This window comes from Phasianus colchicus, chromosome 9, assembly GCF_987193195.1.
Source record: "Phasianus colchicus chromosome 9, bPhaCol1.hap1.1, whole genome shotgun sequence".
In the NCBI taxonomy this organism is placed as follows: domain Eukaryota; kingdom Metazoa; phylum Chordata; class Aves; order Galliformes; family Phasianidae; genus Phasianus; species Phasianus colchicus.
Window position 1 is genome coordinate 19,863,893 of NC_143444.1, and position 26,478 is coordinate 19,890,370.

General features: G+C 34.3%; 1 long non-coding RNA gene across 1 annotated transcript in view; it reads left to right on the forward strand.

Moving 5' to 3' along the window:
• The window catches only part of LOC149916857 (uncharacterized), a 30,351-nt gene extending 7,633 nt beyond the window's left edge, over nt 1-22,718 (forward strand). The window contains exon 3 of the long non-coding RNA XR_016468959.1: nt 21,685-22,718. This is a non-coding gene — a long non-coding RNA (uncharacterized LOC149916857). The remainder of the gene's footprint in view (nt 1-21,684) is intronic.
• Nucleotides 22,719-26,478: the final 3,760 nt, after the last annotated feature.

Sequence of the window (26,478 nt, forward strand, 5' to 3'; positions counted from 1 at the left end):
AAGCAATGTAATCAAATACTGGAATATGGGAAATCAAATACTGGAATATGTGACTTGCAAGTAATTAACACTGCCATAAAATCCCTGCACTGAATATTAAAAGGAAATTTAAAATATTTTAAAAGGTGACTAATGTAGCACAGCAGTGTTACGTAGTAGTACCAGCTGCAGTGGAATCTGTCAAGAGCTGTGAGAAATGTTATAATCTACTAACATCTGATATTTCATCACATCAGATTATACAAATTCTTGCAGCTTTATTTTAGTACAGCAAAATACCGTAAATTTGCTTCCACAAGCTGGCTTGTCATTTGGATAATCTCAAGAACAGTAAAACGTTTTCATCAGCTGTTCATCTGATTGTTACTCTTATGTTGCTCTTATTTTAGTTGATTTAATAGAGGAGTTAGTAACATCAAATATAAACACTCACCATCTCATTCCTGCAATGACAGAACACTATAGCAAACAAAGCAGTTCTGCTCCAAAACAATAAGTGGGACTTAATCAGCCTCCCCTACATGCTATTATGGTGAAGGAAGAAAAAGTTTGAGGGCTTTTCTGCTTAGCATGCGAAGATGTAGTTATACTTAGTAATAACTGATGAAAATTTGTGTTGAAAAGATGGTACAAATTCCGTGTTACAGAGATGAAAGTGCCTAGATGTCCTGCATCAAAATTGGATCTATTCTTTAAATGCTCTGCCTCAAACAGGAAGCCCCACATCCTTAGTTGTGCATTTGAAATCTTTTAATTTGATTTAAGTTCCATATAAGATAGGGTTTGCTGCCTCATCTGGCAGCCATGTTTGTATTAACACAAGGCAGTCAGTAACATTTTTCTAACCTTTAGTCTGTAAGATTTAGCTATTAATTCTCCCTTCATTATTAATTCTTTAAATAATGTAAGTATTTTAGAAATTAAATACATTATTTATAATGTATTACATTCTCTGATGTTCCATCACTTCCATCCAACAAGTTTTTAGTGCTGAGACTTAATATCTTCAATTTTATGCTTAATTCCAACTACGTGAAATTTGAAAGCTGTAATGACACTCAAGTAAAATTATTCTCCTGTCTTGTCTCTAAGTAGCAAAATTCTAGCCTTGTTTGGTACAGTATGCACTGTATGGGACTTCTTCAATGCACCTATCTGCCATATTCTGTAAAGTTCATATTTATCTTAATTATGAAATATGCATCAAAAAGTAATTATGCTCAATCCTTTTTAATGTATCTGCATTTTTGTGTTCTTTTACTGACAAAGTTGTATATTTTTCAAGTAAAAGGAAAATCTGTTCACAATCCCTTGAATGCTGTATTGTAGTTGGCTCACTAAGAGTATTTAAAAATTACAATTTCAGTGGAATCTGGTAACCTATTTCCACATTTAAATTCAGTTGAAATTTGGTAAAATTGGAAGAACTAGAGTAAAAGAAAAATTGTTGCATATACTCAACCATTTAGTTTGGTCACAAAATTACTGTCAGTGTGTCTATTAGGGTGTTAGAGAGCACATCTTCCAAGTACTTGAATGTAGAATGTGGGCTTTGCTGATACTGATTTAAGGGAAAAACTACCTAAAGAGAAGAGTTAATATAGACAATTCTTTTATTAAGAGCTTTTGTCCCGAAAAAATACAGAAAATATAATGAATAGATGAGAGATACAATGTCAAAATTCTTATTTAATAGTGATGCAGATAAGTGAGAGACAACACTGATAATATTCATTCAAAATTTCTTAAAACTTTTTTTCTTAAATTAAAAAATACGTATTTTTTTGCCACCTCATGACTCACTACTTGTAACAGTCTGGGTAGGTTTTAAATGTACCATATATGAAAAAAGAAATTGCTGGCCAGCTGAGACCATGTAGACTGAATTTCAGCCTGGCGTGCATTTGACAGCTGAGTTATTGCAGACAGTGCTGTAATAACAACATTACCACCCTGACTGGATACATACATGGAATATTCTTTACACAGGGTCTTATTTGCAATTCAGAAAACTCAGCTTGAACTTTAAGCACCACTGAAATGAATTATAGCTTCACAGTGATGTGCTGGAGCAGGTTTTCAGTGATTCAGGCAACCTCTTGCTTAGTTCTGCTTTAAAACTTCTGGGGAAGTCACCCTTCACTTATATTATAGAAATCATCCTTGCCTGTGATTACCTGAAGAGTTGCTTTTTGCCTTCAGAATGTAGCTCACAACTAAGTGGAGCAAATGCACTTACTGGGTTTCTTCTCCAGGAAATTCTGAGTTGTACTGCCTTTTAAGTAGTCCTCTCTTCCTCTCTCTCAGACATGTACTTGCACACTGGCAACACACTTCAGATCATGCACATTGGAAAGTACACTTTATTATTGTAAATATAAACAAATCTACATTTTCAGAAAATTGCCTGAATTTGATAAAATCACTCTTTTAGTACTCCCATCTTGTCATTCCTTGTCATTCCTCCATTGATTGAGAAAATGTTTTTCTGGAAAACTGTTGTCTTTTTTCAGTCATTCTCTTCATAGATTAGGGAATTCTATCACAGGATAATTGAACTGATGCAAAGAGCCTCTTGTATCATCCTTAATTATGGCCAGACTGTGAGAGTTCCTGAATTCAGTTAATGCAAGCATATAATATGATTCATTCTACATGGATATGTAGAATGCCTTTATCTTGTTGAAATGTTGCCAGGAAAAGGAACCATGTGGTATTCACCCTTATCGATCGCTTACAATACTTTTATTTTAAGATCAATGCATATTATAGCAGTAGTTTGAAGAAAAGCACTTTGTTTCCTTCCTTCCATTCATTATTTTATTTTTCCTTTATCTATTTAGAAAATTTCATTTAAAAAAAAAAAAAAGGTTTTCTTCCCTGTCAGTTTTGGGGCAGGACAGGTATGTGTGAAAGCTCTGTGAGCTGTCTCCATATATTTTTATAAAACATTTCATTAACTTGGAATTTCATGATGAAACTTGGATTAGACATCTAGTTGATAGAGTAAATGTTGCTGTTGATCTCATAGCTTTGCTACACTTGCTGCATGTGTTACATGGGTCACTCTTTAGCTATATGCAAGCTGCTTGTCAATAGAAGCAATATCACTCCTTCCAGAGAGTTGGGTGATGTTATAATATACATCTGAAAAGCAGAAAAATGCTAGATCTCATTAACACACACAAATCCACAAAAACTCTGTGGAAATGGCCAAAATGTTTAATCTACTGTAATTATATTTTTCATTGTGGAAAATATGAGCAGAGATCCAGGAGCTGCCTCTAGGCAGATCTGACTTGCCAGCTGAGCTTGTACTACTATTGTAACTATCGTAAACACCACATCAGAGGAAACCACTAAAACTAATGCTCACCAAAACTGTTATGTCTTTCCCAGATTTTAAGGATAATCATTTGAAAGAACTCATGCGTTATTAGAAAAGTTTCCAGTGTATGGTAATTCACTATTCAAAGTCAATTGGATTGTACAGTAGGGTTTTGTCTACTCATATTATTAGGGATTCTTTGCACAACTGTTCAGGTTGTAACATTGCCTGAAGTAAGTTACAATTCCTTCCAAGGGAAAGTTTTCTGCAGTTTACTGTTAAATAAGGCACACTGGTTTTGGGAGAGATTAAGATAAATGGACCCAGAGGAAACCAAAATCTTTAACCATTTTCTAAGTTTTTTTAATTCCCCTTTTGTGTAAGAGAGAACCCACCATGCCTGAGCCTATTTTCTAATATTCTGTGAAATTCTGTACCATGTGACATTACTGCTACTACTGTGCAATACAACCTTTCTTGTGCCACCTTCATCTCATTACTCAGAATGACGGTTATGGCTAGAATTGAAGTTGCCTGATATTTTTTTCATAACTTTCTATTTTCTAATCAAATATAGTTTTCTCTCTGTCACTCATGGTAATTTTAAAAATAATTTCAATAATTATTAAATAACTATTTTAGCAAAAATAATTTTCTGCTAGCAATAACTAAAGGCATATTATTATAACTTGCAGCCTTTTATGGATAAACCTGTACGTTCCCATGCTCTGCATAACATCTTGTAGAATGGTTTATGATACCAAATATGTACTTTGCTCAAATAGAAGATCTTCCAAAGCTTGTTATTCTAAAAGCAAAAAATCCACAGTTTGAAAATAGTTGAAAGAGTTGAAACTGATGTCCTCAAAGATGTAATCTGTATTTATAAGGCTAATCCTTACCAAGTTTCAAGTGCTTGAAAATGCTGCAAATTGCAGCAGCAGCTGGGTCCTCACTTCCTAGTGGCTGTTGAGGCACTAGGAATAGTCATTTTAGGAAATGCATAGATGACTGCAGGTGATGGAGTTTCTCCAGCTTGATGAGTTACCATTCATTTGCTGAATTGTTTCAGTTCATGTGAATGGTTGAATAGTTACAGAAGTGATAATCAGCTAATGAGTTGTAACTTATGGCATCACTTAATTGTTTATACATCCAGTAGCTGACTGCCTCCTATGCTCTCCAGTTTCTTTCTGAAGTGAAATCAATGGTCAAGGTTGCATACAAAGGAGTGGTAAGACTTAATTAGGCATGGGAGGAGCAAAATTATTACAATATGCTTAGTTTCAGCTTGAGCTTTATGACGTTACAGTTTGAAGGAATCACGTATGCTTACACCTATAGATGATCAGCATGAGGAATTCTCAACAGCTAGCATGAGATCCAGTGCAAAAATTTCTGAGAAGTGTTATGCTTTTCACATTAGTGAAATCCTAATTTTGTTTTTTTTTTTTTAATAGAATCATATAATGGCACAGGTTGGAAGAAATCTTAAAATCATCTAGTCCCAAGCCCTTCCCTATGGGTAGGGATACCTTGAAATAGATGAGGCTGCACAGGGCCCTATCCAACTTGGCCTTGAGCACCTTCTAGGATGAAGCATTCACAACCTCTCTGGTCAACCTGTTTCAGTGCTTAACCACTCTTTGAATAAAATATTTCCTTCTAATATCTAATCTAAATCTCCTCTCTTAGTTTAAAACCATCCCCCCTTGCTGAACAAATGTTGAACAGTTCCTCTGTGCCTTGTTTTATGAACTATAAAATGACAATATCAGTTCTCATTTCATCAGAAAATGGAGTGAAGATGTAAGGAACTTAGATTCCAGAGTGAGAAAAAATAAAAACATTAGTGAGGACTCACTAGCCTTTAGTCCAAACATAGAACTGTAGTGATGAAACAAAATGTAGAATACTCACTTTTCAAAGTAAATATCACTTCTGCTAAATATAGGGTCAAGAATTATAAGAAAAAAACAGGTATGTGGTTAGATATTTAAAAGCAAGATTATAGTGCAGATAAAGTAGCTGAATCCTGATTATTTTTGGCATCTCTTGTGTTTAAACACATGACTTTCAGAAACAGTGTTTTGCAAACACTAATATATATATATATATATATATATATATATATTAATGTGGAACACTAGATTGTTTTGAAGCATATACTAATATGATCTCCTTCTGGATTTACAAGAGTTGTTTCTTATACCACTGTATTTTATTTTCTTTTTTTAATTTTATTGCAAGAAGCATCCTGAATTAAAGCCTTTCTATGTGACCTTGATGATATAGGGCACCTTTTAAGCCACAAAATATAAATTAAAGATGTGCAGGTGCTAGGTCGAAAGATTACAATATAATATGACACTGTCCTTTATGGATGGTGTTCAGAATGTATTTTATATTACAGGGACTTAGTAGGAGAAGAAACATTTTTAAAAAGCACTGACCTTAAGTTTGTATCTAACTCTTTCTAATAGCAAGACATTTGTCAGAATGTGGTTTTGTTGCAAATGTTACGAGAACCAATTGAGAAGAAAATACTGTTGATTTTAAATTTTTTTTTTTTTTAAACCAAATATTCATTTAATGTGGTCCAGTTCCCCTCAGTATTATCACAGAGAAATTCTCCTTTCGATAAATTGCTATCATCAACTTATGCAATATAGCTGATAGGCCCATTTGTTTCTCAGGTAACATTAGATCATTATCTTATTCTATACCCATACTAAGCTGAATTTGTATCATTATTCTCCCCTTTCTTCCTTCTATGGAAAGGCTTTCTACTTAAAGGCCAGTGGTAAATTCCAGCCAAATGTCAGCTTCCTGTCATCCCCAAACAGATGCATTTGGTAAGCTCTTAGCTCACTTCACATTTAACTTAATTTGTTGAAGTTATACTATGATCATTATAGAGGTGATACACTTGGGAGTATTAGTACACAGACAAATTATAAACCATTGTGAATGCTTTTCTACCTTTTAAATGTGTGTGGAATTAAATAGCAAATTTTGATACAAATCAATTACTACCCAATTGTATTTTGTGAGTGGTCTTCAACAGAGGACTATTGATTTTCTTTCTGAGTTGTGCTTTTGAACTAATTCATCCATGGTACTCTGTAGAAAAATAAATGATGAAATTATATGTATTGAAAGAAGTATTATTTTAAGACTATTGAAAAGTAGATTAAAATATTTATCATGGGATTAGCAGCATAGTGTTCAGGACTCCTGAGTTTAGTTAAATGCTTGATATAAATGATCTACAAATTTGAATTCTAATAAATCATAACATAAAAATACACTTTAGAGAATACACTTTAGAGAATATTAACCTGTATTTTATAAAAATGTCTATATTCAGAAGAATCTTTCCTTTTACGGTTTTAATAGGAAGATGTTATGCATAAAATGAACAAATATTGATGTAATGTGTAATACCAGGTAGTCATCAGACCTCAAAAGTGGAGCTTAAACACCCATTATAGCAAAAAAAATCTGAGTTTCAGTAGTATAAATTATATAACACCCAAAGTCTTTAATCCTTTTCTTCTGATATTTTATCTTTCACTGATGTCAATAAGATTGCATATAATTTACATCACAATTTCTACCTGTACTTTCATAATTCAGCGTGATTAAAAATAAAAATAGACTTACTACTTCTGTTAACTATCTGGAACATTTGCTAAATTTACAGCTTTTGGAGAATTTGCATTTCTATAGAAAGCTTTCCTTACTGAAGCACACTGTCTTTATTAATTTGATTGAAAATTAATAAAGTTAGGAGAGCCTGGATAAAGTATGATAAACCTACTATGATTTTTTTTCAGTTATTCATACTAGCTGTTATCCTTTTGCATATGTAGTCTGTTGGTTTCCTGTTTTGGAAGTGGCTATGTATCTATGTACCTGTACCTGTGTTAAAAGGGAACAGATGATTCTATGTAAGTTCATGATAGAATTGTCAGTTATCTGTGGGACTGGTAAATCACGCAAGACCAGTTTAGAAGGCCTATAGTGGGAGCATGGTCTGTGAACTGCTGCAGTAATTAGAAACATCTGAGAAGCTTAGGCTGCATGGAGAGTCTGTCATTGTTTTACAAGCACCAACAGAATAGCTAGCTAGTCTGAGGAATATAAAGATACCTGTGGGGTATTTAAAGGATTGCTGGAGATGGAACAATTGTAATATCTATTTGCTTCTTGTCTATTCAGAAGAATACAGGAAAACATCCACTGAAGAAAGCTGTGTGCCTTTTCTGCTAGACCACTAGTCAGTGCAAAAGAGATACTTTAAAAAGCGGAGGTGTTAAGGATGATGATAGGAGTAAAAAAAAAAAAAAAAGATCTTGGATGAAGCAATGAAAAATAGTTTATTCTCAGTGTAGTAGCAAAGAGTATGAACATATTACAAAAACATAAAAACTATTCCGGACCTTGCCTGGAATTCTTGATATTCATATTTATGTAAACTATATTAATTTAAATTCTTTGCAGACAGGGCACATGAAAATTTCTGGAATTAGGTTTACTCTCGCAAGTGAATGAATTTACTGTTAAATATTAACATATAAATTTAGTATCCTTCACTGATGGTTTGAAGAGTGGCAATGTCATCATTATTGGGGAAAAGCTCTCTAAGCACAGAGAACTTGTAACTGAATAACTTTAATATATACATGCTTTATTCTGAACAGTACTGTGCTGTTGATCTCAAACTGCTATAGAACCTGTTAATTTTTTCTTCTTTTAACCAAAACTGTAATATATGCAACCTTTGCCCTTCTTTAAATTTAAATTCAGCATATAGACATATGACAAGTGAATGAATTCAGACAATGCTAGTTCAGACTTTGAACATTAATTTTTTCCCTTCTTCCACATGCAGCTATTGACCAAAAGTGTCAGCAAACCATCAAGAGGAAGATCCATTACTTCCATATTTCTTCCTTTTTTTATAATTAAGGTCTTCACTAGTAGAAGTAACCGGAGGGATAAGAAACCCTCCATTTCTGTCTTAGCTTGAATTCTTAATTGGAATGGGTTTGAGGACTTTAAAGAGAATGTGTATGTATTAGATGAAGGGAAATTAGATGAAGAATGGCCCATATAGATGAAAAGCAGAAGAGAGAGAAAGAAAAGAGAGAGAGCTTTTTTCTCTGGTTGTGGTCAAATGCTATGTGGTGTCAGAGACTTCCTGAGGAAGGAGTTGCTGGCATGAAAATCACTGAATTATATGGGAAATAGTGGGATCAGGGACTAAGACTAGCAACAGGTTGAATTCAGTAAAAGTATCAGACTCTTGGTTGGCATTTGAAATATTTGTCATTCCTCAGTCATGCAGTGCTTTAGCAACTCTTTGAAGGCCAATTTCTTTTAATATATTAAACATTGAAGGATTGGTATAAGGATCAAAAGTGTGTGATGTTGTGCTTGTCGAACCTGTTATGATTACCAAAGTGATATTGGAAGAGGGGTGATTAATGAATTCCCAGTCCAAAATTCAGGATTACTGTATCCAACATAATCTGCTCAGTAGCTACTCTCTCATGACAGGGAATCGCATTCCACAGCTCTTAGCAGCTCAGGAAAAAAGCTGAGTTTTTGTACAAGAACTAGAGAAGCTGCATCAGCATTTTCTTAGCAATGGAGATGATTGTGCATTCCTGGAGAGAAGAGGAAAAAAAAAAAAATACTAAAAAGGACAGGGGTAGGGATAAGTTTTCTTCTTTTTTTTTTTTGTTTATTGCTATAAACATGCTTTCAACCTCATTTGTGCTGAGTAAATATTACAGATAACCACATTGTATTCCCAGCTGTTTTCTACTCCTGTTGTATTTTGACAAATGGGGAGAACTGACTTGTGTTATGGATATTGACAGTATCAATCATGGGGCTGTCATGAAATTAGGAAAGGCCACGAGTGTTTATGTTCATTCTGCTTCTCCATATTTCATTGTCAAGAAGTGGTTGGCAGGAATTGTTAGGCTGCTCAAAAAGAAAACAAAACAAACAAAAAATAACAAAAAGGAAAACCAAACCAACCTGGAAATTACCTCTTGTTTTCAGTATGAGCAAAGAAGGTGACAGTAATGCTTTCTGCTGCAGACATTGATCAGAATGGACATTAGTGCTTATTAAAGGAACTCTTCACTATGAACAACAGTTTGGGGGGGAGGGGGAGGGATTGCCTAGAGTTATCTCTCTTGATGGCTTAATTACCATAGAGTCATACCCACAGGCACTGCCTTTTTGTACTGTTCATCCCAGCTTTATTGCTGTGCAGAAAGCCCACAGCAACGATGGGACAAGTCCATTCTTTACTATAGCTTTACAAAAAGGACACTGAGAGCTGTATAGGGTGAGTAATTCTACAAATGAGTATTGAGCATAGGTAGACAATCATGGGCTTCCAGCAATGACTGTTTAATGTAAAAATGGGGACTGCTGGATTCAATCCATACATGTGTTGAATGTGACCTTGCATGTAATGGTATTTTATGCATCAGTTTAGCCTCAATGTAATCTGCAGTTTGAATGTGCTTGAAAATCCCAGTGTATGTTATGTACACAGATATACACAATGTACAACCTATGCATATACAGTTCTCTGTGAATATGATTAAAGTGAAAATAAAGCCTAGGTAGCTAGCAGAACTGAATTCATTTGTGTCCTCATAGTCAAGAATAGTCATATTAAATTCTAGAATTTTAAATATATAATACAATTTACCCACAAAAAAGAAAAAATACTAAAACTTAGAAATTCCTGGGCCCACCATGTTTTCATCCCTAAAAAACTTAAAATCAGAGAGAATTAAGAGTGCTTAAATAACCTCTTTTCTCACTCTTTCTGCTTCAAATATAAAGATACCTAGCAGGGAAACAAAAATTCTCCGCCTCATTTTAAGTAAATGCACACAAAATATAAAGTAGCTTGTGTTTGGGTTTTGTTGTTGTTTTTTATATATATTATGTATATACTTCTCTGTGACACTCATTGGCATAGAATTCATAGAATTTATATGGCTCGTATATTCCACTGAGTCCTCAGAACTTGTCTGCACAGAAAAAGAATACTCTTTTTAAGGATTCACAGGGAAGTAAAATGAATATATTCCTAAGTAAGTCAGAACTATACTAAAGTCAGAAAAAATTCTACCTCAACTGAGAAATATCATTTAGTCGTGTATAAAAATCTACTTTTTCTTTCTAATGTGTGAAGATAAAGTCTGTCACTGTGGCTGGCTCAGATGTATCAAGGCACAATTACAGCTTTGATCCACCCTACCTGTTTTTCATTGTGTGTGTGTGATTAGCTTGTTTTTAAAATAGTCTTGTCTTCAAATCATTAGTTAAATTCTTTGCTGTTATACGTCCCTTATTTCTAGTCAACTTAATCCCTTGGACTTTGTTGTTCACTAACCTAATGGTGACATGGTCCTTCTGTGGCCATGTGCTGGATAAGTTACTTTTTTCGAACTCAAATTATTGAGCTATTCTGACTTCTGTCATTTTTAACAACTCTAGAAGGACATGAAATATTTTAAAAGGTATAATTCCAATGATGGTATAGTGCAGCACAAGTAAGGTGGCTCTTGAAAACCTAGGTATTGTTACAGTATATCATTATCTGGACATTTGTCATAGAACAGGTTTTCATAATAAGCTTCAAAGAAGGTGGAAGCCCAGATCTAAGCTTTGAGTTTTTCAGAAGTACTTCTATAACAGGAGCTTTATATTCTCTGCACTTTGACCAGTAATCTCCACACGACCATTAAGGTTGAAATAAAGCTGGCTTCTCTATCTGACAATATAAGGTGAAACTAAAAAGACTGAATTTTAAATCTTTTATTCTATTTTATGCCATTTAAATCCCTATTGCTTCCCTGAATTTCCCTTAATCTATTTGCTATAATGTACTGAAATTAGAGGTGGGGCATAATTATCTGTGAAACACCAAATCCCTTTCACGAGGTTTATTAAAGATAAAAGGATATCAAACCTGAAAAAGGTTAAGGAGATCATGGAACACGCTGGACCAGCAAACTACTTTTGTAGTTTGGATTCCAAATAAAATGTCATTAAAATAGCCTTTTTTCACAGCATTACAACATGAGCTAGGACCATAGACATTCTCAGAACTCAGGCTGAATGAGATCTCTCTATTCATAATACATACTTAACTCATACTTCTTATGGGTAGGCAAGTTTTAGGATGGACCCAGCATGCCTCTGGGAGCTCTAACACTAATTCCTGAATATCTCTCATTTTCAGATAGTCTAAGTAATAATCAGAACATTTCAGTTAACTTTCTGTATACAAATTGACACATATTTAAATCATTAAACAGGCAAGATTTGAGGAGTTTTTTTTTGCCTCATTTGTTTTTTCTTTTTTTTGTAGGAAAAAAACCAAAGATCTATGAGTTTTATGTAAAATTCCTAGTCTAAGAATGAGTATAAACTAATATCTTTTCTGTAATTTCTTCTCTAGAAATTTTGCAAAAAAAAAAAAAAGCTTCAGTGGGATAAAGTTTCACTTTTTCAGGAAAGAGTATCTTCCTCTCATTATTGTATAACTACATTGAGATGACCATAGGCCATCTAGTCATATTGCATGTTCCGGATCTCTCATTTATCTCTTTCTCTTTAAGAACTAAGAGAGAGATACTTTCTAAAATCTTAACCAAAGGACATTGCAGAAACATAATTATTATACACTTTACTGTGTACAATTATATATTTTTCATGTTTACTTGAAGTTTGGATTTGCATGTTTTTTTTCCTAGAAAATGCTGTAAGCAGTTTTAGAAATACGTAACTGCAGTATCAGGTGGACTTGCAACCAAGAGGTCAGATGAATGAACTGACATAGCATTTTTAAATATGCTGCTTTGTCAAGACGACTGACAGTTCTCCTGTTATGTACATAAAATTGTATATTGCTGTGAATACTAACTTGGTTGTCAGGAGTAGTTTTGCCATTCTTTTTAGCCTGTGTCATGTTAGATTCCTTTAAGCAACTAAAAAAACAGCCATAATCCATTTGATTTTCTGTCTTCCCATGAGAAAAACTTTTGACAGATGATAAATAGCAACTGCTGACAATCATCAATGTGAAGCTATCGCACTTTTACATTAAATACAAAAACAGAGTTGTAATGTCACTAGGGATAAGACTTTTGACACATAAGAGACAAATATATAATCTTCAGAACTAAATCACTATTGGGATCTAAGGAAGTGCAACAAAGCACAGCTCCTTTCAGAATCTCACAAAGTCGAACTAAAGCTAACTTTGATATCTGGAATCATATGCATGTTTCAATCCAGAGCATCTTGCTGTTGCGCCATAAGCTGCTGTTATACATACAAACATCAGTGGATGTATGTGTGCAAACTAGAAAGATGTTTTACAGCACTGTCTTATTTAATTAGAGCTAGAAAGGAACCAACATCAGAAGAAAGAATGGTATTTTCTGAGCCAGTACAAAACTAAAATACTAGCTCATTCAATGATAAAGAGCCAGTCATAGTAGTCATATTAGTCATATTTTCTATATAAATTTCTTTGTCTATATTTTACTCATTTACTCATAAAAGAAATATTGTTAAATATATAAGTAGTAACTTTAAAATACATTGTACTAGTCGGATGTTCTAACAATAAAATCTGAATTTTGCCTGACTAAATATTTCTAGTTTTTTCATCTGTCCAAGTGTGAAAAAATTGCCAACAAAGTGATACTTTTAGTCTAGTGTTTCTCCTAATGAAAGCTATAGTTAAGGAATTATACAGCTATTTTGAAAACAAAAGTACTTTTGTTTTAATTACTATATCACTCTTTTCCTATAAATGGCATGTATTTATTCCCATTATGCATTGTAGTTTCTGTTCCATTCTTCTTAAATGTAGGAAAGGTGATTTTTTTCATGAAATTGAAAAGTCTCACGTAAAGAGATGCAATATGAGTCCTATAGTATCATCATGAAGCAACAACCAGGCTAGCTGCGTCAAAGCAAATAATTTGCATAAAAGTGCTAGCCTAGTTGAAATTCTGTGATAATGAGAACATTTAGGAAAAGAAATGTGTTGATTGTTATGTGTTTAGACCATACTTATAATTATTACCACTTTCACTGACACAATAATAATTTGACAATGCAATATAGCTACGACTCTGTTTGTACCAATGCACCTTTACATGAAATGCAAAATGCTTTCAAATGATATCATAGTAAAATAAAAGTCAATAGACAGCACATGTACGCTTATGCCCTTTAGCAACACTTCCCCTTTCAGCAGTTTCTTGCTGTCTCTCTAAGATTTCTTTATGTAGATGTTAGTTTATTGAGGCTTATTTAGCAGGCAGGCTGGACTGAGCTGGTGAGAACTTTGAGACTGGAATGTTCTTTCATCAGCATTAGATGTCTTTATAATCTTCACTTACCTGCAGAAACACTTATCAGTAAGAGAAAAATCATTTTTCTTTTATTCTATAGGGTTTTAAGGCATAACTACTGCCCAATGCTGTGACAAAATTTACCATAACATAGATTTTCTCTTAGCCATTCTGACTAACATAAGGGAATTTTTACTGGCTGATCTACATCTCTTTACCAAGTGACTGTTGTCCTGCATTGCCTGTATAATGATATTTGTTTCACATTCAGGGCCAGGAGTTGATTGAGATGCACAACCTTGAATGCAAAATTTTCTGCATTAAATTCAGTGACCTATTTTATGTAAATACTAATATTAGGAGTTTGCAATGCCCTTTTTGCTTTTAGTGTCTGGAAATGTAAATGGTCTGTGTAATCACTTCAGAAATGTGTTTTATGTCTATGACTTCCTTGATGCTTTAACTGGAAATGTTTACATTAAGCCAACAGAAAAGTAAGTTTAGGGAGATAGCACTCAATACCATTTGCATCTGTTAGATAAAAGTTTCTTGCATTAGTGTTCCATCATGTCTTAATGTGATGAGCTGCAGGTTAAGACAAAAAGGAATCTATGGAATGGATAATTTAAGCGAAAGTACTCAAGTGTAACAGACAGTAGAGAAACTGTTTTTCCAGCTTGTGAAATCACCAAAGGGGAGGAGGTGTGGTGTTATTTGTTTTTCATATAATAAACAAAACATTGACCATCAAACATACTCTTTCACCCTTTGGACTATTCACCTTTTCAGAACACCTTTTCAGAAATGTCAGTTTTGGTATCTTAATTTTCTAATCGTCCTTAAAGTGTGTTTTTCCCATCACAGTGTCTATCTTGAAGATCTTATTAAAACATTAAAATCTTGGGTTTAGAAGGTGGTGCATAGGGAATGACATAGTATGAATGTTTACTGCTGTTTAGGAACTGCTGAAACCCTGGAGATTTAGAATTACGTAATGAATAATTTTAATGATCACATCAAATACAGTTGACAAATTTACACCTGAATGAAGCTCTTCCTTTAAGCTACTAGTTTGAGTGCATTTTTTTTTTCCTTCGGAGAAGCCCCAACCAAAGCATTTTTTTGTTTCAGAAGAGCTAGAAGGAAAGAAACTAAAGCAAATTATATGGACTGGATATTATTTAATCCAATTTTAATGAATGTGCTGAATATGTTGTTACTGTCATTTATGTTTATGAGAGAAAAGATTTAAATTCTTATTAGCTTCACTAGATTCGCGAGTTCCAGATTTACTTAACTGTTTGGATTTTTTTTTTCCATTTAAGTGCTGCCAAATGTTTTCTTCTTCCAGGTTCTTAAGTAACTCTGGAGAAAGAAAACAAAACAAAAACAATCAAACAAAGGAAAAAAAACCAATGGATCTGTCTCTCATCTGTTATCTAGACTGATGAGCTCTAGTCACTCTTACAAGGAGTCATGCTTCCTTTCATAATACTGTGGCTCTGTTTGGCTAATATCGTACAGATGAGTTGTGATACTGTTACAGGAAATGGCTCTTATTATAGGGCAGAAATCAATCTTTGTGAAGTCAGTCAAGATGGCCTCATATATATCTATAACAATAACAATTATTAATTGCCTAGTTTCCTAGTAACTGAGTAGCACAGTGTTAAGAGAATGCTTAGAAAAACAATGGGATATTTGTGAGCATCTTAACAATTCATCTACTCAGTATACCGAGTAGATACTGCTTGTTCTATCTGTGAGTTGACGTACATTGAGGGAAACTGTCACTTCTTTTTATCCAATGTACCTCTTCTATTTTACCTGTCGATGTTTGGTGATTTCTATCCTTCATGTGCATACAGTTGTTAAAATACCTACTTTAGCTGATGTTTCATTCCTCAAAGATCTTAAGAACCTGAGAACTAAATGAGCTAAATGACTTTGTACTTATAGCTACAACAATTTTTCAATACTGGCACAGTGCATACAGATGTTTTGTATGTTAATTTGGCTGAACATTTGTTGAAATCTTTTAGCTAATAGAAAAATAGGAAAAAAAGCATTCCACACTACATGGTAGTTGGGCAGTTAAATTGTTTTCAGGGATGAGGTAATTGGGTATGACTGCTAAGTCAGAGGGAAAAAAAACAGACACCGTTGTCTGTTTTACAACTTTCCGTTGATTTTTTTTCATGGTATGGTTTGGGAAATCTTTATGGTAGAGAAAAACAAATTCCTGATGAATTCTTAGGACAAGTATTTAATACTAATCTTTACACATCTAGAACTGTCTTTCTGAAAAGGTATTCAAATACCAGTTGTTTTCTCTAAATTGGTTTTCTTTCTTCAGTGCTCATACTCTATCCATTAGTACATATACGTACAGGAATTAGAGAACTTGAAAATCCAAACCGATAAGAAATGAAAAAATGAGGAAAAACTATTCTGCTACCAACAATATTTTTAAGGATTGTATGAGCACTCACTGCTTTGTGCCTTTCTGCATAACAGAGAGGAGAAACAGTTTCAGTTATGAGAACAGGTACGTCAGGAAAGTGTGATAATGTTTTCCTCACTTGCATAACCGTCCCCATGCTGTCATGAGTTCTTTCATTTTGTTTCCAGCTTGTTTTACAACTGTACTGATAAGTTCTTCTGTAGATTGTGTTAGACATAGGAGTGTGTGTCTGATGTTTAGGAGAAGCTGAATGGGAAGCAAAGGACTGTAAGTGTATTTCAGTGAAAAGCTTTAAATGCACATCTTGCCGCATAGCAGCTGATAACTCAGGGGCTTTGCCCACCCATAAATCTCCACGCTAAAGGTTTTGAATGCTAAGCTTTCAAGCGTTCAGGCAAAGCAGTCTCATGGCTTGTTGCCAATCTGTTCAAGAATTCAGACTTAATTTTTATATATGAAGATAAAAGTATAAGACTGAAACAGTTTTAACCCTTTTTTTCCATTATAATGCAGTCTTCCAGATTTTTGAGAAATAGAAATAAATGAAAGAATGTTTTTTAAAGGGCAAATATACGGGAGGGAAATGCTTACTTTAAACTTATCATCTTTATGCTCAACAGCTTTCGTGCACTCTGTTTTCTCATTACTCATTGCCTTCTTTTTCCATCTTTCCCCTTCATTTGTTACACTACCATGTAATTCTTTTTCTGGAGGCTTCCCCCAGGCTACCCGCTGTCTCCAGAAAATTCTGTTCCCTTTCGTTTGCATCCCGTTTATTTGATTCTTTGTTCTTAATATATCCTATTTCAGTTCAGCATCTTGGTTTTTCTTTTTTTGTTTTTATTCTGCTCCAAGATTTTTAGAGTTTGATTTTTTTTTTTTTCCTGCATCTGTACAATTCTTTGCTGTTCTCAGAGAACAAGTGTCAAAATATCAGTGGCATTTTTTTAATCCAGGCTTTATTGACAGAAGATTTTGCCATGCACCGAATGAGTAGAAGCTACTTACAAACCTTCAGTCTACATTACTTAAACATATTAATTACGTACAGCATCTCAATATTGGTTTGCAGAAAAACACAAAACTGTTCTTTGTACAACATTTGATTTACTAGCATTTTCAATGCAGAGATTTTCATAAAGAAACAGCTTTGGGTTTATCTGCATTATTTTTGCAAGCTGTTTATCTTCTTGGTGTTTATAAATAGAACATTGCTTTGCTTATAGAACTATGTGGTAATTTAATAAAAGCACATGTGATATGTATGTTTCCAGGAAAAAAAAAGCTTTAAAATTTCCAAATTTTAATAACAGAAATTAAAGAGGAAGGTGTGATCTAAGTAACTTTTTCTTAGCAACTTTGATGTATAATTACATAGGATTTATATTTCAAGGCAGAATGTTTTATGTCATTTCTCATAAAAATGCTTTGATACAGCATCCATTCTCCAAATTCTGCTTTCAGATTCATTTCAGAGATTTTGAAGGATATAAACTAAGCAAAATTTTCAAAATTATTTTAATAGCTAGCAGTTCTTATAAGAGGTAATTATTTTTTTTACTTGAAGTTATAGGTGTTTAAAGTACCATTTCTTTCCATAGCGAATTCCTACTGTGTGGTATAGTTTCAATCCTTAAAAATCTGTATTTTGAGGACTTCATTGAGTTATCTCACAAATTCTTGCAAATTTTCAACTTTAATGTTGAAATAACCTGTACAATTTTACATAAATATATATATATTTCATCTTTCTCTATTTGGGCCTGTGCATGCTGGGAAGTACATGAGAAGTTTGTAGAATGCAAACTAAAAAACAAACAAAACACCACCCCACAGAGGGTTACAAATCTGTCTATAACATTTAATTGCAGTCTAACATATTGTCTAAACACATGCTTACCTCTAATTTAATGAGAGTTTCACTGACCACATTTTTGTCTATTGTCATACTAATTATGTGCTTACATACTTCACTCAATTAAAGTCACAAGCTCTTACTATTACATTTCTAATTTGTGCAGAAATTTTTGCCACAAAGTTGCTTTTGATGTCAGTGTGATCTACTTGAGAATCTAATGGGTTATCTACTTGAGAATCTAATGGGTTATCTACTTGAGAATCTAATGGGTTATTCTAAGTATTTCTCATTCAGAGCTCTTGCTAAGTTAGATGAATTTTTAGCTTTTTAAAAGTTGCGGAATCAGATTTAATCCTCAAATCTGTTTTTGAGCTCCTAAAATTAAAAAAAAAAAAAATCTACAGTCTGCCATGCCAATGTATTGTATTGTCTATGTGAATGAGTTTTTGGGCTTTCTAATATCTAATTCAACATTTCACTTTAATTCAGTATCATTCTGTCATCATTCCATACCCTGCTTCTTAGGAAGAGATATAATACTAATATGATTTGTAAATAATTTTTCTGAAAACCAGCAAATACTGAAACTAGATAATTATTCTTCAAAATGAATAACACATCCTCCCAAATTCTATGACGTTTTGATGTCCATCTACTGCTTTATTTCATCCCTGTGATGTCCTTTCTGCAGTGTAATAGGGTGATCAAAATGGCACATATGCAAATGGCATATGGCTTCTAAATTCTTTTATATATTACCAGAATGCCTTCCATTGATAAATTATAATTCTGTCTTTACTCTTTCCCATCTACCTTATCTAATTTCATGCTCCGAACATTTGTTTGCCTTTTTATTGCTGCTAAATATTGTGCATGATTGTGAAAAACACTTTAAACTATCTTATTCCTACTTCTTTTTCCTGGTCTGTATTTTGTGTTCTGCTTTAATTTAGACTTTGGTCTCAGTGACTGTTTTTGGTCCCTAGTCTCATTACCTTCTACTTCTTTACATGGAACTGCATAAACTACTTAGCATCCCATAAGCCTAATTCTATCCAAATCATTATGTCTTTGTTTGCTCTGTTTCTCTGTATTTACTGCTTCTCAGCTCTGTGTCATCAGCAGATTTAGCTACTTTTGAAAGGATGTCCTACCACAAGGTCATTTCTCTACTAGCCCAGTAAAAGTGATCTGTGTGTGTCGCCTCCTGTACTTTTCTTGTGCAGGTAGAGGCATTTTCTTGGACAGATAATTCTCTGAGTAGTAAGCTTATTGGACCTGTTGGAATGAGTTCAGAGGAGCCACAAAATGATTAGGGGGTTGGAGCACTTCTCCTATGAAGAAAGATGGCAGGAGCTGGACTTGCTTAGCTTGCAGAAGAGAAAGTTCCGGGGAGACATTATAGTGGCTTTCCTGTACCTAAAGGGGGGATTAACATTTAAAAAAAAAAAAGATAAATTAAAAAGTGGAATCTGACTTATTACACAGTTTGATAGTGATAGGGCAAGGGGGAACAGCCCTAAACTAAAAGGGGAGATATGTTAGATGTTAAAAGGAAATTCTTTACTCAGAAGGTGGTGAGGCACTGGAAAAGTTTGTCCACAGAGACTGTGGGTACTCCATCCCTGGAGGTGCTCAAGGCCAGACTGGATGGGGCCTGGAGTAGCCTGCTCTGGTGTGTGGCAGCCTTGCCCATGGCAGGGATTTGGAACAGGATGGTCATGAAAATTTCTTCCAATCAAAGCCATGCTATGATCCTGTTAATCTGAGATTTGGTAATTACCATGCTTTGGAATTAGTTTGTCTGTGTGTCTCAATTGCTAAATATCTATTTTAAAAATGAGTTCACATTTGGAAGCAAACCTGATGTTGCTTGTTTACTCTTTGAGATGATATGTAAAATGGCAAGCAGTTTCTCTGCGCAGGGCACTGTACTGCTGTTGCTATTCTGTTCCCTCTACCATTTAAAGCTATTTCTTTTGAATAAACCTATGGCTATATTTCAAGTGAAAAATGGAGAGAAGGATAATAATAAAATAAATAATAAAATAAATATAATATAAAAAAATATGTAATAAAAATAATAAAAGCTTTAATTTCAAAAAGTAGACAGAAAGGTTCTCTTACCATGTGGATGGGAATCAAAATAGTTTAAGGAGAGACTGCCTTACAGGAATGAATCCTGAGGAAGAAGAGAAACAAATGTGACTGAAAACGTTGTGTTTACTATACAGAGCCCTAAGTTCTCTAGCTCTGATCCACTCAGTTGGAGTGATTGTGTATGATCTATTGTAGATAAAATAGGTAGTAGTATTTAAATGTCTTCTAATTTGCATTCAGACTTTCAAAACGAGCTAGAGGAATAATGAAAACAAAAATGTAAACAAAACAGTAAAAGGGGGAAGTATATTTTGTAAAATTTTAATCCTGACCGACTCTATTCTTGATTTTTAAGCTTCTTACTAGAGTAATACAGGAATTGATGATCTTAATTTGCATCTATCCTTTATAATGTTTGCTGTGTGGCATAAACAAAAGTTGTTCATTCTTAGAACAACTTAGAACATTCATTTATGGCTTCCTAGTGTTTTATTCTTATAAAAATCAATTATAACTAGCATCTTTTTCTATGACGTGAAGATGATGACTTCATATGAGCAAGATGCTGAATTTTCTAGACTAGAAGTGTTAGAACTGTGTTCAGTTTACCAATGGAGTAACACCTCCTTGGTATCTTAGAAGAGAAGTTATGTCCTAATACAGTTAGGAGCCATCACTGGCCTCTTCTAGTTTAAGTATCCTTGAAGAGCCTCAGCATGTACAGAAGCTGAATCAGAGGGAAAGTGTTGTAACATGGCACAGGTACAGTAATTCTGGTTAGCTCAACAAAGTGACTTACATTTTGACTTAAGTCCCTGTGAGAGGGAAATCTGTCAAACAGAAGATGCTAATGAATTTCTTACATATAGATGTATATGCTGCACATAAAACATCCAGGTAAGGAGACAGTATGGCTACAGAGGGAGAGAATAAGGTTCGTTTAGCTGAGAGCAAAATGAATTCTTTGCATAAGTATTCCCAAAAGAAAGGTAAGGCAGCATTCCAGAAACTGCAGTACACTCTCCTTGGGGAAAAGGGAAATGTTAAAAGGTTTTACCATCATACTAAAGCAGATAATTAGGCAATTATGACTGTTAACTTTGACAGAGCACCGGGCTTAAATGCATTAGATTCCAGAGTTTTGATGTAGATAGCTTGGGAAATAGCACGGTCTTTGAGCCTTTCTGAGAGCTCACTTAAGGCAGGTTGGCACAGAAGAGTAGAAAGTGTAAAAATAATTCCTATGTATGTGTAAGAAACAAAGAATGATTCTGGAAAAGCTTCAGTAGTAAATTTGTCTTCAGAACATAGATATTATTAGAAGCATTGATAAGAATTGTCTCACAATCTACTTAGCTGTGAATAATTTTAGCAGTGCGGAATCAAGTTGGGTTCTTAAAACCGTTGTTAGATTTCTTAAGTTAATCTGCTTTCCTCATGTTACTGTGAGATTTCAGGAGCTATTTAATACTGTCAAATAAGATGAAAACTTCTCTGAAATCTTGACATCTCTCCTCAGCTGTTGATTACTGCATGGACATGTACTGGGTACATTTCTACTTTTCCCCTAAGGCATACCACATCAGGCGTATGGATGACGTGAAAAGAACAGCTTTAACCAAAGTACCACTGTGATAGATAAGCAAGAATTGGCTGGAAGATGAAGGAGGGAGGAAGAGATATAAACTCCATTTGGCCTTTGTGCTAGCCCTAAAGCTGCATGTGTGAATAGGAAAGATTATTCATCAAATGCAGATAACTTCTGCCACATGCTTCAGTGCAGTTGTTCAAGAAAACCTATGAGTGAAGAGAGACATCTGTTGTACTTCATCTCTGGTAAAAATTTAAAACAGGACCTCCAAACTTTTGGCTCTGCAACAAAGGACAAGATGTTTTCAACTGAAAATATTCTTCAACTGTTCGTTCAGCTTTTTAAATATGCCTAGTGATTTGAATAACTAATTTTCAGTTGCTTGTAGAAATGCTTGGTGAAGTTATATGACAAAGTCTGTTTAGGCAAATAATGTATGAAGTCATGACAAATGAGATATAGATCCACAGCAAATCTGTCCTGGTTCCACAATTAACTAGCAATGCTTGGCATTTCTGATAGCTGCTTCATTTCATGATATCTTCAAGAAGCTGTATCTGAGACTGTTCCAGTTTCAGTAGCTTCATAGCAATTTGAATCAGCTGTGAATTGATCTCATCATTTCTTCCTTTATCTTGCCTTTGTGAATACTCTTGAGGAAAAACTAGGTCAAATTCTACTCCTAAATGGCACCTATTTAAAATGAGCAAGAATTATGCACAATCTACATACTAAATTTGGTTTATAGTTATTTAAATGATCAGTGTGACAGCTGAACAGAAATGTTTTCTCAGCTACATAGGGAAATCTTATTTCCTTAGTTTTGTGAAAAAGCAAAACATTTTTCATTTCACCTTGGGTTTCTAAAGAAAATCCAAAGCATTTTTTTCCACATAGAAAGTAGTTATTTTTGCATGGAAATATTTGTGAGGTGAATAGCTTCCTACCTGTATTTACATTGTAGTCTGCATCCTACAGCTGCATGAGACGAATGCTCACTTGAGGTGATACCAAGTTACATAACAAATTGTGGAAGCTCAGCTTGTGTGAAAGTTTTGTAAGCGCATCGGTAGAGCCCAAGTTGCAGAATTAATGTGCTCATGTATTTTTGAAACTTTCAGCCATCATTGTATGCTTATATTTTATCACAGTGGTTATATATATATATATATATGAGATTACAAAGTGCACAAAAAGAGAAATTGATGCAATGAGACAGGACTGAAAGTGTGTGTCTTTGTAAAAGCCTGCTTGCGGGATCATCAAATATACTCTACGTAAGCTTACCTAACTTCAGTCTTTTATCCTTTGCCAAGTCCTGCACTAGTGTTCTGGACTATGCTATTATCAACAACATAGTCTTGGGATACACATGCTCTGATAAGCAGAATACTTGGATTTTACTCTCTGATTACTTACAGATCTGCTGTATTAACCTAGCAAGCTACTGTACCTTTCTGTAAATTATTTTTCTCACTATCAAATTAGTTCTGTATTCTGCTTTGAACATATATTAAGATCTTTGAATAAACACCATGACAGTGCTAAGCATTTTTGTTGCTGTATTGTAACTAAGGCAACTAGATCAGGAAATCCAGCACGCAAAGCACAGAAAGGTATTAAAGGGCTTTACTCTACAATGGTCTAGATGACTATAAATATTGCAGTTAATTTTAAATACAAGCATACTACATGTGCGCGCACACAAAGAAAATTAACAGCTTAACTGCACTATTAAAATAGCTAATAATGAAAGTTCTTGACTTTGCTGAGATCTGATATATTTTTGAAAAGTTTTGTTCTTATGGTCCAGCTCTACCTTTTGTCTAGATATGCCTAGGTAGACAAATGTAAATGAGATTCCTTCAAGTGAGGGGTAACTTAGTCTCAATTCATAGAATCTTAGTCTGGTTTGGGTTGGAAGGGACATTTAGGATCATCTAGTTCCAACCTCCCTGCTATAGGAAGGGACACCTCCCACTAGAACAGATTGCTCAAAGCCCTATCTAGCCTGGCCTTGAATGTCTCCAAGGAGGGGGCATTCACACCCTCTCTGGGCAACCTGTTCCAGTGTCTCACCACTCTCACAGTAAAAAAAAAAAAAATTTCTTCCTAATATCTAGTCTAAATCTACTGTCTTGGTCATGCATATCAGCCCCAGTCCCAAACCTGAGCAGCTGCTTTAGTGTGATATTATAACAAATATAATGAGACGTGTTGACTATACTGTGATTGTTTTATAGCTTTTGATTTCAAAGTTGGCCTGTGTTACTTTGAGTTCATGCAGAATGCACGTTGGCTTATCAGCATGAAGAAATTTCCCATGCTATCTTTCTTCAGAAAACATGGATGTTATTTCTTGAAAAAGATCATGAATCTGTTTCATTTTCTATCTGAAGAGAAATAATCAAACACTAATTGTATGGAAACTGATTTTTTGCTTTCAGAGATTCCAGATAAAAGTTTGATATCTGCTGATGGTTGAACTAGATGATCTTAGTGGTCTTTCCAACTTCAATGATTCTGATTCTATCCCTGTATGGATTCCAAATCGCCTCAGTCCAGGTTGTAGTACTGAATCACATAATCTTTGATTTTCATTCCTTCTTCTGCAAAATCCATTCATAGCATGATCGTTATTAAGCAAGATCTATTTCTGGGCTTTGTCCTGTGTTTATGCAATCCTTCATCCTTCTCTGGGACTGAACTTTGAATTCACTTACTGCTTGTACTTATTCTTTTGCTTTCCTTACACCATTTCTGATTCAATTGAAGAAAAAAGCTCATCCAAACTGTTCTGCTGCAATAAATCACCAGAAAAATGAGGCTGAGTGTAAATCAGATCTTTGAGAGCAGAACAGCACACAGAACTTAATCTTGGACTTGACATATGCCAGGCCTTCCTATCTATCTCCTCTCGTACACCATCTAGCCCTAAAACTATGTGAGCAACGATATAAGGGATGTATCATCATGTTTGTTAATGTAGTTAGTATGTCTAGCCACAGATACAGGGAAGAGAAAGCTTTGGCATTATGGCTCCTCATTTTCAGTCATTCTGGGAATGTGTTGAGGGAATGAGAGTGTAACTACTTCCCTTTACCTTCTTTGCTCCTTCTTTTCAATGTGGAGACTCTGACGTGAACAATACTCAGGACATACTGCTAAGGAAGAGCCTTTCAAATTCTTTGCTCTGTTCAGTATCATAATAATCTTTCAATTTTCTCTTTAAACATACTCTTCTCTATCAGCTCATTTGCATCCTGTCCTTCTCTATCTTCAGGTCACCATACAGGTGCTTTGTTTATTTTTTTCAGATAATCATTTGAATCATGCATTTATCTGGAGAGACATATCTGTTTCTTCTAATATTTTGATTTTTGTTGTGGTTTTGGGGACATTTTCACTTAACAGTATTATGTGTATTAACACTATACTGTGTACTTCAAGTATGCAAAAATGCAATTGTTGAGATGAAAGCACATTCTTTTTTTACTTTTAAAGGTGAAAAATAGGAGAATTTGAAATTGTTGCCGTTATTAGAAATGTGTATGTACTGAAAGGGGTGTGATTTCAAGGCTACTTAAGATTTAGTTTTAAGTCTAAAAGAGGAAATATGATGTTTTGGTTGAAATCACGTGCTGGCAACTGTGTTTTTCAACATTTTATCCAAAATATTGTTTTGAAGACAGTATCCAGGTCTCACTTATGAAGGGATAAATGCATGCAGTGATGATGACAAGCAAAATTCCCCAAAGGAGAAGATGAAAAATGAGTGTGCCTAGTTTACGTTGTTTCTTCTATTGCAAAATCTTAGCAGAGAGATCGTTATTGGTTGTCGGATGAGATAAGTAGTGTTGAAATCTTCACTTGATTATATCTGCCTCTACCATCAGTTGTCTTTGTGACACTGGGTCTATAATAATAAATGTTTTAAAGGAGACAGTATCAGTCCGAGAAAACTAATGTTGCTTAAAACACATATTTCCATCTAACATTGTTATATTGCTTCTACATTAAAATATGTAAGTCTATTATGACTGTGTGGGTGTTGTAAAATATGCCTTTCTAAACCACCTACAGGTGGTAATATATCACCCATATCTCCAGGTCTCTTGAGAATTTCATTAATTACTTTTCCAGAAATATTTAGGAGGTCACTTGTCTGCTACCATTTATTACTACTTAACTCCAGCAACAGCTTGGAATAGTTGTCTGGAAAAAGAAAGGCAAAAAATGAGTGAAAAACTTTAAAACCTGGAGGGAAATGTGCTTTTTAAGCATTTGATCCATGGTTCAAAATAAAAGCCATAAATGATGCAGAAAACAGTATGGAAAATATGGTAATTGAGAGAAAATGAGAAAAGACAGGCTGGAGTGGAGGGGGGAGGGGAATTCAGTTTTACCTCCAGTCATCATGCATGCTCTGTAATAACTTGTTTCTGTAGTGGATAGGCAAATCTAGCAATAAAATATTGCTTTTTGTGGTTATGTATGCTATTAGTGACAAAAAATAAATTCCTCTTGTTACTTATCTGTTTCAGACTAACCTAGTAATTTTTAGGTTTGTCTTTGCACTTCATCCAGAAAGGCAACCCCAGATACAGATGCACTCTATATGTTTTTTAAAATGTTTTAAAAATAATGATGAAAACCCAGTTCATATATAGGAATAGACCACTATGACTGTTGCAGTAGAAGGTTTTACCAAAGCTCTTCACA